Genomic DNA, 15,467 nt, shown 5'->3' with positions numbered 1-15,467 from the left:
AAATTATGGAGCTGGATGAACACAGCAGGCCAAGCAGCATCTCAGGAGCACAAAAGCTGACGTTTCTGGCCTAGACCCTTTTTCAGAAATGGGAGAGAAGAAGGGGTTTCTGAAATAAATAGGGAGAGAGGGGGAGGCAGATAGAAGATGGATAGAGGGGAAGATAGGTCCCCCAAACCCCATCCCCGCAATAACCACCAAAAGACAATCCCTCTCGTCCTCACATACCACCCCTCCAACCCCCAGATCCAACGCATCATCCTCCGACACTTCCACCATCTGCAATCCGACCCCACCACAAAAGACATTTTTCCATCCCAACTCTTGCCTGCTTTCCAGAGAGACTACTCTCTCCAGGACTCCATTGTCTGCTCCACACTCCCCTCCAGCCCCACCATACCAGCACTTTCCCCTGCAACCACAGGAAGTGCTACACTTGCCCCCATAATTGCTCCCTCACTTCTATCCCAGGCCCCAAGAAGACTTTCCACAGCAAGCAGATGTTCGCCTGCACGTCTGCCAATGTGGTATACTCCATCTGCTGTACCCGTTGTGGACTCCTCTACATTGGGGAAACCACGCAGAGGCTTGGGGACCACTTTGCAGAACACCTCTGCTTGGTTCGCAATAAACAACTGCACCTCCCAGTCGTGAACCATTTCAACTCCCCCTCCCATTCCTCAGTCGACATGTCCATCCTGGGCCTCCTGCAGTGCCACAATGATGCCACCCAAATGTTGCAGGAACAGCAACTCATATTCCGCTTGGGAACCCTGCAGCCCAATGGTATCAATGCGGATTTTACAAGCTTCAAAATCTTCCGTCCCCCCACTGCATCCCAATACCAGCCCAGCTCATCCCCGCCTGCCTAACCTGTTCTTCCTCTCACCTATCCCTTCCTCCCACCTCAAGCCGCACCTCTATTTCCTACCTACGAACCTCATCCTGCCCCCTTGATCTGTCCGTCCTCCGCAGACTGACCTATCCCCTCCCTACCTCCCCAACTACACTCACCTTTGAATCTTTGTCACTTTGTACCCCTATCGTTTTATCATGGTGACTAGATCTGAACATGTATCTTCAGTTTCATTGCTTCAGTTATCTTGATGCAGGCACTCTATGTGTTCAGATAAAATGACACCATTTTTGTATTTTTACTAATATTCTCTCCACAGGCCTTGCTTTCTGTTGCAGAATGATTGTTTACGCTTGCCTTTTCTTATTTCACTCAGCCTGCCTTTCCCAATATCAATGTACTTTCTTACTGCCTCCATTTGTCAGTTTAGATTTTTCAATTCCCCTCATTTGAATCCTCCTACCCTTCTGTTTGTTTAAGCCATGTTTCCCTACTCCAACCGTATTTACTGGGGCACCTTTTGTTTTATGTTTGTCTCTTCTCTGTCTCAATAACAAGTGGAACTAAACTCCCCAACTTTGTGAGACAATGGAGAGAAAGTAGAATTCTATTTCTGTCAGATATCTGTCTCCTTCTTTTAAAAAAAAAGAGATCTTCAAAGTAAAAGGTGCAACAATATTAAATACTTGTTTACCTGTAAATTCCATCGAAAAAAAATCTGACTGTCATCTGTCTTGTTAAAGAGCTCTGCTATAAAAATGCTCCAGGACTGATACATGACTTGAAAATTACACTAATCACAGCACTGTATATCAAATATAATCAGACTGATGCATTTCTTGAGTCCATTTTCTCAAAGTGCAGAGTGTTCATGTGTGTAGCAATTGCCAGACTCAGGAGAATTCTATGGTCTGTTGAAAGTACATTCATTGCTCCCTCATTTCAGCCTTGTTCTAATTTTCAGCATCACAGGGATCATTACTCAATCACTAGAACCTTGATTTGTCTCTTAACTGTTTCCATAAGATCTTTGACCATCTCTTACTGACTTCAGCACCAAAGTGTGTATCTCATTTGTGACACCACAGAATTGGTTTTAATGCTCCCTGGAAATTCTGTGGAAAAGGCTGAAAGAGTCGTGAGAAATCATCAAAACGAAGACAAGCAGCTCAGGCTCCAAATTAATTCTGTAGAGACCAGGTGAATTTCCAGACTCAACTGGGAGGGAATGACAGAGATAATGGGAACTGCAGATGCTGGAGAATCCAAGATAACAAAGTGTGGAGCTGGATGAACACAGCAGGCCAAGCAGCATCTTAGGAGCACAAAAGCTGACGTTTCGGGCCTAGACCCTTCATGACGACTTGCCAGGGAGCAGGAGCAGGACTGGGACTGGGAACGTGATCCCAGGAAGCAGGAAATCACTGCATGAAGCCCAGAGGAATGGCCTCTGATATTGACAGCTATTTGCTCGGGAATTTCTGCATTTGAAGGAAGGGGAGCTGAAATCTGCTGTGGCCCATGGGAACATCCTGAAGCACGAGGACCACAGAGACAGTCCAACCAGTGAAGATTCAGAGATATATTTGGACTTGCCCTGATTCTTCTTTATGCTGATTCATCCTTGAAGGATATCCCAGGGTTTGTCAGCGTCAAGGATACTGGCTTATATTGTAGTCAGAACCCCCCCCCCCCCCCCCCACCCCCACCAGTGCAGCTATGGTAGTCTTGCCTCTATTGTGTCGGCTTTGAGTGAGTGTACGCTCACTTATAAATAAACACATGAATATCTGACTTTGTTTCACCATTCTGTAAGTTCAATATTGATCTGATTGTAGCCTGAATCCCACTCTCCTGCCCACCTCCTATAACTCTTTACTGATGAGAACAGGTTCAAATGAGGGAGACCAAGACTGATGAGGCTTGTTATGGATATTTCAAGTGAATCTAACTGAAGCATGTCCGAAAGGATTTTCACCAACTTTTATAGAAGCACCTTCGAGAGCATTCTATCTGGATCCATCACATCCTGGTATGGCAACTGCTCTGCCCAGGACTGTAAGAAACTACAGAGTTGCAAACAAAGCCCAGTCTATCACGCCAGCCAACCTTCCATCCATTGACTCCATCCACACTTCTCAATGCCCTGGAAAGGCAGCCAACATCATTTAGGACCCCTCCCACCCCACTTATAATCTTTTACAACTTCTCCCATCTGGCAGAAGGTCATAAAGCTTAAATGCACACACCAACCGTTTCAAGAACAGTTTCATCCCCATTGTTGTCAGGCTTCTGAATGGACCTCTCAGATTTCAAATCTAATGTTGACCTTGCTTTTGTGCACCTTCTTTGCAGCTGTGAATCTGTATTCCTTGCTCTTTTCATCACCCTATTATCTTTGTATGGTTTGATCTGCCTGTGCTGCACACAAAACAAAACTTTTCACCGTACCTAGGTACATGTGACAATAATAAATCAAATTTTAAAGAAAGGGTGAACCTGATTAAAACCAGCCAAACTTTTTTGCAATGTTTAAAAAGACAATCCATTGTCCTCTAGTGTTTGACTTGTAGTCGAGAGAAGTGGGGTATTGGGTGCAGTTTTGGGCATCAGACATGAGGTTGAATGATCGTATTGGATAGAAATTCACGAGGATTGCCCTGTGCTCGGGGAACTTTCATAAAGTGGGTAAATTGATGAAATTGTGATTGTTTTCCTCAGCAGAAAAGGTTAAAAAGAGGAATCCCTGTTTCTGCGCAGAGGTTTATTGCATTGACTGGGCGCAGTGAGTGCAAGAAAATCATACAGTGATGTTTCTTTCAACCTTTTACAACATGGAAAATAGAGACTGTGGGCATACTACTAAGACCCTTTCTGAGCGACTGGATAAACTTACTTGAGCATGAATTAATCTGTGATAGTCTGCAGGTTTTTTAAGTCAAGATCATGTCTTACAAACATAATTGAATTTTTTGACAAAGTAACAAGTCAGACTAGGGGCAATGAAGTGGATATTATCAACATTGATTTTTGTGGGGATTTCGTTAAGGTCCCGTGTGATAGACAGGTGACACAAATGAAAGCCCATGAAACATGGTAGGTAAGGAGTCAAATTTGACTTTCTCACAGTGAGTAGAAACAGGGGAATTATTGGCAGCTGTTTTTGCAAATTGAAATTGATCCCCAGTAGTATTCCACAGGGTTCTGTTGTGTCTCTTGCTGTCGGCTATTTTGAATCATGGCTGAAACTTTAATGCGGGAGGCCTGATTGGAGAAATTTGCAGACAGTACAATAATTAGCCAAGATGACATGGTGTAGAGCTGGATGAACACAGCAGGCCAAGCAGCATCAGAGGAGCAGGGAAGCTGACGTTTCAGGTCTAGATCCTTCAACCCAGAGAACAAAGAACAGTACAATGAAGGAGCAGTCCCATCAGCCCACCATGTCTGTAACAACACGTGCCTTTCCTTTTACATCTACAGTCGGTAATAATGCTTATTCATATATCTGTTGAAATGCATCTTAAACATTGTTATTATATCCACCTCCACCACCTTGTCTGGCCGTGCATTCCAGGTACTTACCACCATCTTCATAAAAATCTTGTGCCTCAGATCTCCTTTAAACTTACCCTTTTTTTTAACCATAAATCTGTATTGCCTCGTAATTGATATTTTGCCCTGGGAGAGAAAAAGTCTGGCTATCCATTCTACCCATGTCTCTCAGAAGTTTACAAAATTACATCAGATAACCCCTCATCATTCGATCTTCAAGTAAAGACGAAAAATGTTTGTCCTCCCAACCAGACAACATCCTGGTAAATAAAAACTGAAAGAACTGTGGATGCTGTTAATCAGGAACAAAAACAGTAGTTGCTGGAAAAGCTCAGCAGGCCTGGCAGCATCTGTGCAAAAAAAAATCAGAGTTATTTTTTCTGGTCTGCAACTGGGTAAAATTATTGAACTGGGTAGATTGGATGACCACTTTGCAGAACGCCTGGGTTCTGCTTGCAAAAAAAGACTCTGAACTATCTGCTGCCTGCCACTTTAATGCACCACCCTGTTACCTGGGCAACATCTCTGCGTCTGGCTTGCTGGGGTGTTCCAGCGAAGCTTAATGCAAGCTGGAAGAACAATACCTCATTTTCCACTTGGGGACCCTGCAGCCCTCTGGAGTCAGTATCGATTTCAATAATTTTAGGGTCTGAACTCTCCCATGTCCGAGCCCCCCACCCTACACTCCTGGCCTTGTTACCACAGCCTGCCATTACACACTCCCTGTTGTTAGTCACTAACAGTGCTCATTAACAACAATTCACCCTCCCAGCCAGATTGTTATCAACTCCTTTGTCTGTCCAACTGCAGTTCTCTCTCTTCAGGCTCTATTCTATTGTTTACTTCCTACACTCATTCCTCTCCTTATTTTCTGCATATAGACTGACATTTCCCAGCTACCATCAGTTCCGAGGAAGGGTCACCACATCAGTTAACTTTGGTTTTAACATCCTGGTAAACCTCTTCAGACCCCTTTCCAAAGCTTTCATAGCCTTCTGGTAGTGTGGCAACTATAACCTTACACGATATTCCAAATGTGGCCTAATTAAAGTCTCATACAGCTAAAACATGACTTGCCAATTTTTATACTTTCAGCCCCGACTAATCAAGGCAAGCATGCTGTATGCCTTTTTGACCACCTTATCCACTCTGTGCTTCACCTTCAGGAATCTGTGGATCAGTACACCTGGATTCCTCTGTAAACTGATGCTACTTATGATTCTAGCATTTGCTGTTATTCTTCCCTTCTGCATTAGATCTTCTAAAATGCATCATCTTGAATTGGCCCGAATTAAACTCCAAGTACCATTTCTCTGCTCAAGTTTCCAGACTGTCTGTATCCTGCTGTATCCTCTGGCAATCCTCCTCATTGTCTGCCGCTCCCCCAATCTTATTACAAACAACAGGGGTTCCAGCATTGATCCCTGCTATCCAACAGCAAGGAACACAACAGTATCCTGCAGAACACCACTGGTCGCATTTCCAGTCAGAAAATCACCCTTCTACCGCTACACTCTGTCTTCTATGACAAAGCCACTATCTATCTTACCAGCTCACTGCGGATCCCATGTGACTTCACCTATTGTGTCAGCCTGCCATGAGGGACCTTGTCAAAGGACTTTGCGAAAGTACGTACAGACAACATCTCCTGGCCTGACCTCATCAATCATCTTTGCCACTTCCTCAAAAAACTTGATCAAATCTGAGACATGACCTTCCCCACACAAAACCATACTGCTTATCGCTGATAAGCCCATATTTTTCCAAATGCAAATAAATCCTATTCCTAAGAATTTTTTCCAATAATTCCCTTACCATTGATATAAGGCTTACCTGTCTGCAATTTTATGGATTATCCCTGTTGCTTTTATTAAACATAAGAAAGGCATTGACTATTCTCCAGTCCTCTGGGACCTTGCATCTGACTAAAGAGGATACAAAGATTTCAGACAAGATCCCAGCAATTTCCTCAGCTGTCTCCCTCAGCATTCTGGGATGGATCCCATCAGGTCCTGGGAACTTGTCTGCCTTAATGCTTTTCAAAATACTCAACATGTCCTTTTTTCATTCTGACATGCCCTAAAATATCAACATACCCATCCGAAATCCCACCATCCACCATGTCCTTTCCTCCATTGTGAGAATGGATATATTCAGTAAGGACCACACCAACTTACTGTGGTTCCACAAATAAATTCCTTCCTTTGTCCTTGAGCACACATACCCTGTCCCGAGCTACCATCTTACTCCTTACATATAAATAAAATGCCTTGGGATTTTCTTTTAGATATTTCTTGACCCCTTTTAGCCCTCCTAATTCAGTGTTTGAATTCTTTCCTGCTATCTTTGACTTCTTCAAGGAATCTGTCTCTCTTCAGTTTCCTAAATGTTTTGCATGCCTCTGTTTTTGCTTTGAATAAGCTCTCAGTTTTGCTTGTCATGTTTTACTTGGGAGATCATGTTACAGAACATTGGTTAGGGCCACTTTTGGAATATTGCATGCAATTGTGGTCTCCCTGCTATAGGAAGGATATTGTGAAACCTGAAAGGGTTCGGAAAAGATTTACAAGGATGTTGCCAGGGTTGAAGGGTTTGAGCTATAGGGAAAGGCTGAATAGGCTGGGGCTATTTTTCCTGGAGCACCAGAGGCTGAGGGATGACCATATAAAACCCTGAGGGTTATGGGTCGGGTGAATAGGTATTTTCCCTGGGTTGGGGGGTCCAATGCTAGACAGTATAGGTTTAAGGTGAAAGGGAAAAGATTTAAAAGTGACTTAAGGGGCAGCCTTTCACAGAGAGGATTGTGTGTGTATGCACGGGCTGCCACACAAAGTGGTGGAAGCTGGTAAAATAACAACATTTAAAAGACATCTAGATAGGGACATGAATAGGAAGGGCTTGGAAGGATATGGGCCAAATGCTGGCCAATGGGACTAGATTTCTTTAGGATATCTGGTCAGCATGGAAGAGTTGGACCAAGGAGTCTGCTTCTATGTTGCATATCTCTAAAACTCTATGGTTCCATCCTGCAATTTGTATCCTTCATTTTCACAGGAACATGCTCGTCCTGAATCAAGTGGCCTTTAAAGGATTCTCAGATGCCACACATGGATTTACACTCAAACACCCACCATCAACCTATGTTCCCCAGCTCCTGCATAAATTATTAATAATTAGCCTTCCTCCAAGTTAGTACTTTTACCCAAGGTCTGTGTGTTCTGAAAGGCCTGGAAAATTTCAGTTAATAGCTCTGCAATTTACTCCCTGACACCTCTCAGCAAGAGCCTGCACCAATCACAGGTAGTAGATTCGCCAACTCTAGGTACATTTAAGTCGTCATTGGATAAGCATATGGACGTACATGGAATAGTGTAGGTTAGATGGGCTTGAGATCAGTATGACAGGTCGGCACAACATCGAGGGCCGAAGGGCCTGTACTGTGCTGTAATGTTCTATGTTCTATGTACGACCACATTCCTCACCCCGCTTCTTCCCAAACACTCCTGTCTCCACATTTTTTTTTCCATTTTGTGAGGCAGCTGCTAAGATTTTCAAACACATTCTAATGGTGTAGACATTCTCTGCTGTTGTGAAATTCCTGTATTGTGTGTTACTGTGGATCAAAGTCAGAAGTCACATCACACAGGCTTTGGACCAACAGGTTTATTTGAAATCACAAGCTTTTACAGTGCTGCTCCTTCATCAGGTGAAATGAAGAGAAACCCACAGGCACAGAATCTGCTTCACTTTGCCTGATGACAGAACAGTGCTCTGATAGCTTATGATTTCAAATAAGCTTGTTGGAGTATAACCTGATGTTGTGTGATTTCTGACTTGGTCTACCCCAGTCCAACACCAGTAAATTCACATCATGGCTATGATCAGAAACAAAAACAGAAGTTGCTGGAAAAGCTCAGCAGGTCTGACAGCATCTGTGAAGAGAAATCAGAGCTAATGTTTCACGCCCAAATACCCTTCCTCACAGTGGCTTTTGTGGCTATGGATCAAATCAATATTAAATATTAGAAGGAGTTGTCCTGCTCATTATTTTTTCTTTTTCATTAACACAATGAGGGCATTGCTGGCAGGGCAGCATTTATTGCCCATCCCTAATTGCCCAGAGGGCAGTTAATAGTCAACCACATTGCTGTGGGCTTGAAGTCACATGCAGGGCAGACCAAGTAAGGATGACAATTTTCTTCCCTAAAAGGCATTAGTGAATCAGATGGGTTTTTCCTGATAATCAACAATGGGTTCACGGTCATCATTAATTCCAGATAATTATTGAATTCAAATTCCACCATCTGCCCTGGTGGGATTCAAACCCGGATCCCTGGAACATTAGTTGGGTCGCTGGATTAACAGCCCAGCGATAATACCACTAGGCCATCGCCTCCCTACCATTGCAGCCACTATGTTGTTTTGAACCACATCGGTTCAGCAGAAAAGGAACTCACCATTCAGACAGTGCAATCATGCTGAGTCTTGTTTTTTTGTCAGTGTTTTCCTGTATGACAACAATCATTTTGAATTGCAATATCTTTGTATGAAGTAAATTTGTGATGGTTTGAAATCTGTGATTAAAGTGTGGTAAATATCTGCAACTCTTGCTGCTTGCTTTGTGGATCTATTGTAGTTTAAATTTGGTAACATTATCTGCAGGTCGAGCAGAATGAAATATCCTTCTATCAATCTGGACTTGATTCATATTCCCATTTGTGAATGTGACTGAAGTAATGTTTCTCCTTCAGTTTCTGTGTTGGCTGTTTTCACTTCCATTGCTTAAGACTTAACTTTTTTTATGAATCTTTGGCTCTTTTTCTGAATCTTCCACCTTGCTTTTTTTTTGGCCTAATTTGATTGCACAGTCGACAAGAATTCATTAAGGTCACAAGCTTCCTTGACAGAATGGCTTTGATGTGAAACTTCGATACTGACTCTGGAGCTCTCAATTAGGGACTTGTCGTACCGCCTGCTTGCTGCACAATCCTTCCACTCTCTCATGAATGGGTGAAAAGTTGTCTTGACATTTTCCCAATGAACCTGCTCAGACATTATTATACACCTGTAGAGAAGGTGGCACTTGAACCTGGGCCTCCTGGTTCAGAGGTAAGGATCCTACCCTACACCATTAAAACCTTCAGAGATAACAAAGTGTGGAGCTGGATGAACACAGCAGGCCAAGCAGCGTCTTAGGAGGACAAAAGCTGACGTTTCTGAAAATCTGATGAAGGGCCTAGGCATGAAACGTCAGCTTTTGTCCTCCTAAGATGCTGCTTGGCCTGCTGTGTTCATCCAGCTCCACACTTTGTTATCTCGGATTCTCCAGCATCTGCAGTTCCTACTATCTCTGATTAAAACCTTCAGGTTGTCTTTCAGACAACAATGTCCTCAGATATGAACTGGCAAATACTATTTTGACATTCTTGAAATCATCACTTTCAGTTACATTGCTGAAATTACTTCACTTGTACAAGAAATGTGTACGCACAAACTAATCAACCATAAAATTTGAATTCCTGAGTGACATTCACTTGTTTTCAATATCATTGGATAAAGCTCGCAACTTAAATAACCCATCGACGAGTGGAACATAAATATACTTTGAGAAATTATAATCAAGGAAAACTAGTCAAATTGGCACAGATCTTGATGATGGTATCATCATGAGAATCATTCAAGATGCAAAATTGTATTTGAGTCAGTTATCTTCCATTATAATTGCAAACTCTGGATTAATTTTGCAAATTATGTATTTCATACATTTTCGTGGCTTTTTTTTTCCCCAAACACTGCCTAAATTGTTTTTTTTAGAATTTCAGTTTGGTTTCTTTTATAGTCCTCTTTTGAATGGAAATACGTGTATGGCGAGTTTTGAGAAGATTTGTAGCTCAGGTTGAGGTTCTGGATGTGAGTTTGCTCGCTGAGCTGGAAGGTTAGTTTTCAGACGTTTCGTCACCATTCTAGGTAACATCATCAGTGAGCCTCCGACGAAGCGCTAGTGTTATGTCCCGCTTTCTATTTATCTGGTTAGGTTTCCTTGGGTTGGTGATGTCATTTCCTGTTCTTTTTCTCAGAGGATGGTAGATTGGCTCCAAATCAATGTGTTTGTTGATGGAGTTCTGATGGCGCTTCACCGGAGGCTCACAGATGATGTTACCTAGAATGGTGACGAAACATCTGAAAACTAACCTTCCAGGCTGGTGAGCAAACTCACATCCAGAAATATGTGTATGGTTGAGCGCATACAACATTTTACTGTGTAAATCATATTATTAAAGGTGATCCTTTCATAGGATTTATTTCTCTAAGGTGATCAACAAGGATTAGACAGGATTTACCGGAATTAGAACTGCAGTTTGTTTGCCTGCCCTTCAGCCCTCTGGCAAGGTATATTTGAGTCTTCTTTTACTCTTGCCACAGCTGGCAGGGTTATAGCAAAGTGAAGGATCCTCTGCTTTCTCAAAACTGGCATTCCAGATCTTGGGGCTTGCTTCAAACTCAGAGGACCTGTCTTAGGAGGTAGGTTTCAGGGTTTCAGTACCAGCAGGGATTTGGAAGGCAATTTTTTTTTTTCTGGAGAGACTAGTAAATCCGTGTCTTATTAAGCGATGTCTAGTGGATTAATGGGATGTGAGTGAGCAATTTGTAAAGGTAACAAAGGATAAAGTATACATTGGCTTGACTCTGTTACTGTGGCAAGGCTCTGTTTATAGTGTAAATTTAAAATGTGGACCTAATCCAAGCCTGTAATTCACACCTTGTCAATAAAAGGGAACTGGATCAAAATCTGAAGCGAAACATTCGTGGGTCTGCAGAAAAAAAGCAAGGTTATGGGACTAGCCAAGTTGCATTTACAAAGAGCTGGCATAGTTATGATAGACTAAGTGGCCTCGTTTTAATACTGTAATCTTTTTATAACTTCATGATCCCATATTGCAAATTTCCTCACTCTTCCAGATATCACTGTCTTTAAACGTAGCCAGACTCAAATTAGTTTAAAATAATGTTTATTTGTACATTTCCTTTTACAGATCTTAAAATATGTAGTTTGCACACCAGACAAATTGATCCAGTCTGACTTGTTCTGTTGAAAGGTGAAGCTTCAACATGAAAAATAGATGCTTCATAACATAATCGTTTGGGTCATTATTATGACATGATCAGAATTACATTGAAACCAATGTCCTTTGTGCACTCAGCATAATATATCATAGTTCTCACAACTCTGTCTTGCTGAAGGATCAAATATATTGAATGCTCTAATCATGAAACGATAAGCAGATTTTGGAGTCTTTGTTTATTTTTCTGATACTCGCATTGATTAAAATTGTTGTGTGCAGTTGTATTGCTTTAGTATCACTGTAGGGAAAAGCTGGACTGCCTTGGCAGCAGAAATAGTGTGATACTGAAAACACTTGAAGTTCAGTGATATTTCTTTTAGTTGGAAGGAGAGTAAATGTACTGAATGAAGGAAAACCTATGGTTTAGGTTTAATTGGTGTAACAGCAAACATAACTGAGGATCGATGTGGAGCTCTTCACTTGAAGGCAAGGTTATCAAAGTCCTACCACAGCATAGGGTTGCTCTGTCATTACAGAGAGAGATATCTGGTGATGGTTTAACCTGAGAGACGCTACTAGTTGAGAAGGAGACACTTTCATGGTAACCTCAGCTAGTGCAGGATTGAACTCACACTGTTAATATCACAAACCAGCCACAAGAGATCTTCACTCGCCATCTGAGGGGCGATGTATCTCAACCGGGTTAGATGTTAAAAGTCACAGCTTTCCCTCATAAGAATGCATCTTTTCCAATAAGTCAACTTGATTTTTTGTTTTGTACTTTGTGCTTTGCAGAAGATGGAGATGGGGTGTGTTTTTAACTAATTTTGGAATCCAGTGTAATTAATCAATGGATCTGTGAAGAAAAGAATCAGAGTTAACGTTTCCTCAGAACTGATTTTTTTTCACAGATGCTGCCAGACCTTCTGAGCTTTTCCAGCAACTTCTGTTTTTGTTCCTGATTTACAGCATCTGCAGTTCTTTCAGTTTTTATAACTAATTAATATTGCCTTTATCTGAACATTTAATGTTTTAGTGAATAAACCACCATGCAAATCAAGTATACTCTATGTTTCTGATCCCCTTCTACTATTCTTTCTGATTTGAGCAAACAATCAAATTCCTTCCTACCTTCAACATCCAAATGCTAGTCAAACATTACTCAACCATCCTGGATCAGATCTTAATACACCTTCTTAATTAAGCATTTCTAGATTGTAGAATAATGTTAATACACCTAAACAACTGTGTGAACTGGATGTCAATTTCTATATGAGATACAGAACCTGCCACAATGCTTGTTAAGATATAAGTATATGTTTTCAGAACTATCCATTTGATAACACAGAGTGATGCAAGAGTGCTGTAATGTGTCCCTTTTGTGAATAATCTTTGACACTGTAAAATTTAGTGTATAGAGAGCATACAACTGCAGACTGAGGGAACTTGTGGTAAAGTGGCAATGTTCCTGCCTCTGGTCTACAAGATCTAAGTTCAAGTCCCACCTGCCTCCTCTGAACACATTGATTCAAAATATCTGTAATTGAGACTGTTGCAATACCTCTTAAAACAGTGCTGCCCAAATTATTTTTCAGGGTGCCCTTCTTCTATCACCCACCTCCTGCAAGGTGGACATGTCTCTCCATCTGTCAAGAGTTGTGCTTCATTGTCGTCAGTGTACAAATGCCCTGGCCCCATTTGCCACTTGCTAATGAGGCTATAGGACACTCTAGGCTCACAACTTATTCCTTGATTGGTGGCATCGATCCACTGGAGACAGATTTGTCATCGCAGAGCCACCAACCTGACCACTGCAACCGCTCGGCTGAGAATCTGTTCTGGAGAGTTGATGCTTCTGGACCAGAATGTAGATATGGCAAGATCGAGTCCACAAATGTCTCCCATTCCACTGCAGTTTATGTAGCTGTACAAGTGGTCTCAGTGGATGCATCTGCACTCCTACAGTTTAAAGACTGTTTAAATATTTAAGGTTTTTGGAAAGAATGGCAGCTTGGGTTGTGGGTGAGGATGTTGACTTGTTAGACGAACTGGCTTGTTCTAGTTCAGATGTTTCGTCACCATGCTAGGTAACATCATCAGTGGTGCCTCCAATGAAACAATGTTATTCTACTCCACTTGGAATTTATAGTGTTCGGTCTGTTATCGTGAGTACTGTTGCTTCCGATTCCGTTCTGTCTGGGCTTGTATATGGGATCCAATTCTATACGTTTGCTGATTATATTACAGGTAGAGAACCATGCTTCTAGGAATTTCCGTGTGTGCCTATGTTTGGATTGGTCTACTATGGTTACATTGTCCCAGTTAAATTGATGGCCTTCATTGTCAGAGTATACAGATATTGAGGAGAGTCCGTTGTGCTATTTTGCTGCTAGCTGATGTTTGTGTATTCTGATGGCTAGTTTTCTTTCTGTGTGTTCCATATAATGTTTGTGGCAGTCATTGCATGGTATTTTATAAACCACATTCGTTCTGCATGTTGTGGGAATGGGGTCTTTAATCCTTGTGAGTGTTTGTCGTAGGGTAGCTATGAGCTTCTGGGCCACCATGATTCCTAGTGGTCTTAGGGTGTTGTTGTCAGTTCTGATATGTTGATTTCCTGTATACCAAAGTTTGGAGATCCCCATTGGTCATGTGTTCAACAGAAGTTGATTGTTGTTTTTTACTTCTCTCATGAATTGAATCTCTCTGAATACGTTGTTGATGAGGTGATGGGTCTCTTCTAGTTTGGCGTGTTTAATGATGACAAAATTCCACATACCAGATCCACAGTTTAGGTTGAATGAAGGGGCAGGCGTTGTGTTTTAGTCTTTGTGTCACTGCCTCAGCGATGCGTCCTGAGATGGGTGACTCCAAGGGTGTGCCGTTGATCTGTTTGTAGACTTGAACATTAAAGACAAAGTGTGTGGTAGAGCACAAGTCCAGTAGTTTGAGTACGTTGTCATTGCTGATGGAGCTGCTGGTCTGTGTCCCTGTCTCCCGTAGTAATGTAGCCAGTCTTTCTTCTTTCAGTGGTTAAGTGTTTGTATCTGCGAGCAATGCCTGTGTTTTCTCAACTGATGATGTTACCTGGCATTGTATTGAAATCTCAGCATGAAAACAAGCCAGCTCAGTGAGCAAGTCAACAACCTCACCGTTTAAATATTGAGACGATTTTGAGATGTGGTGTGCTGCACTATGTTGACATTATTGTTTCTTTCATTTTTGATAAAGTTGATTAATTGTTGATTAGACAAACTGTCATGCTGAAGGAACAAGTGAGAGAACAATAAGAAAATTAAGAAGAATATTTTGAAATAATTTTCTGTAACGAGAAGCAGGCTTTTTGTCTTTATTCTGTGAAAAGAGTGCACAATGGAAACTGTGGTGAGAAAATTACTATGCAGTAAGTCCAGTGAATTCATTTTCCCAACACTTTACCAAGCTGTAGGAAGATCACTTGGTTTCTGTAATTGGCAGGAAATCCTCTCAGTCTGATTTTCATCGAGTTCCCCAGGTGACGGTTAACACCCAGGGGAATGAAGAAAACTGAACAAGTTAGCTTTACTGTTAAGAATTAGGATAGAAAGACATCATGAAAAGGGCTGTTGGGGCTGATTTCATGAAAGATGAAGACCTCATTGGGACAAATCATGTTTTAATCCTACTAATAAAGTTTGTTACTTTTCACGTACTCACTGTAACAATGTCTGGTCTGTTTTAATGTAACCATCATCTGTTAAAATAAATGATACTCATACAGTTCCACATTTGAACATCAATGATTGCTGGTTTTTCACATTCTGATGTGAAGGTTGTTGACTGAATTTTGATTTTAGGTTTAAAATCACTGAGGAGAGCAGTGGCATATTTTCATGATTTTTCAATATGTATTCATGTGAAAACTCTAAGTGAGATTTATACTGTTGTAGTATTTACTGCAATTCCCTTTTGTGACTACTCATTAATAATCATTTCTGGTCTATTTTCAGCAA

The 15,467-nt window shown here is 41.6% G+C and overlaps 1 protein-coding gene across 13 annotated transcripts in view; it reads left to right on the top strand.

The window, feature by feature from the left end:
• LOC125467601 (cadherin-18-like) overlaps positions 1 to 15,467 on the top strand; it is a 588,086-nt gene that overhangs the window by 289,808 nt on the left and 282,811 nt on the right. The window contains exon 1 of one of the 13 annotated variants that reach the window (XM_059651826.1): positions 10,799 to 10,933. The exons of the other annotated variants lie outside the window; for them this stretch is intronic. The gene's annotated coding sequence lies outside the window, so the exon portion shown is untranslated. Of the gene's footprint in view, positions 1 to 10,798; positions 10,934 to 15,467 lie in introns of those variants that run through there. 13 annotated transcript variants of the gene reach the window in all.

Source organism: Stegostoma tigrinum, chromosome 2 (assembly GCF_030684315.1).
Source record: "Stegostoma tigrinum isolate sSteTig4 chromosome 2, sSteTig4.hap1, whole genome shotgun sequence".
Lineage (NCBI taxonomy): Eukaryota > Metazoa > Chordata > Chondrichthyes > Orectolobiformes > Stegostomatidae > Stegostoma > Stegostoma tigrinum.
This window is presented reverse-complemented; position numbering and strand designations above follow the sequence as displayed.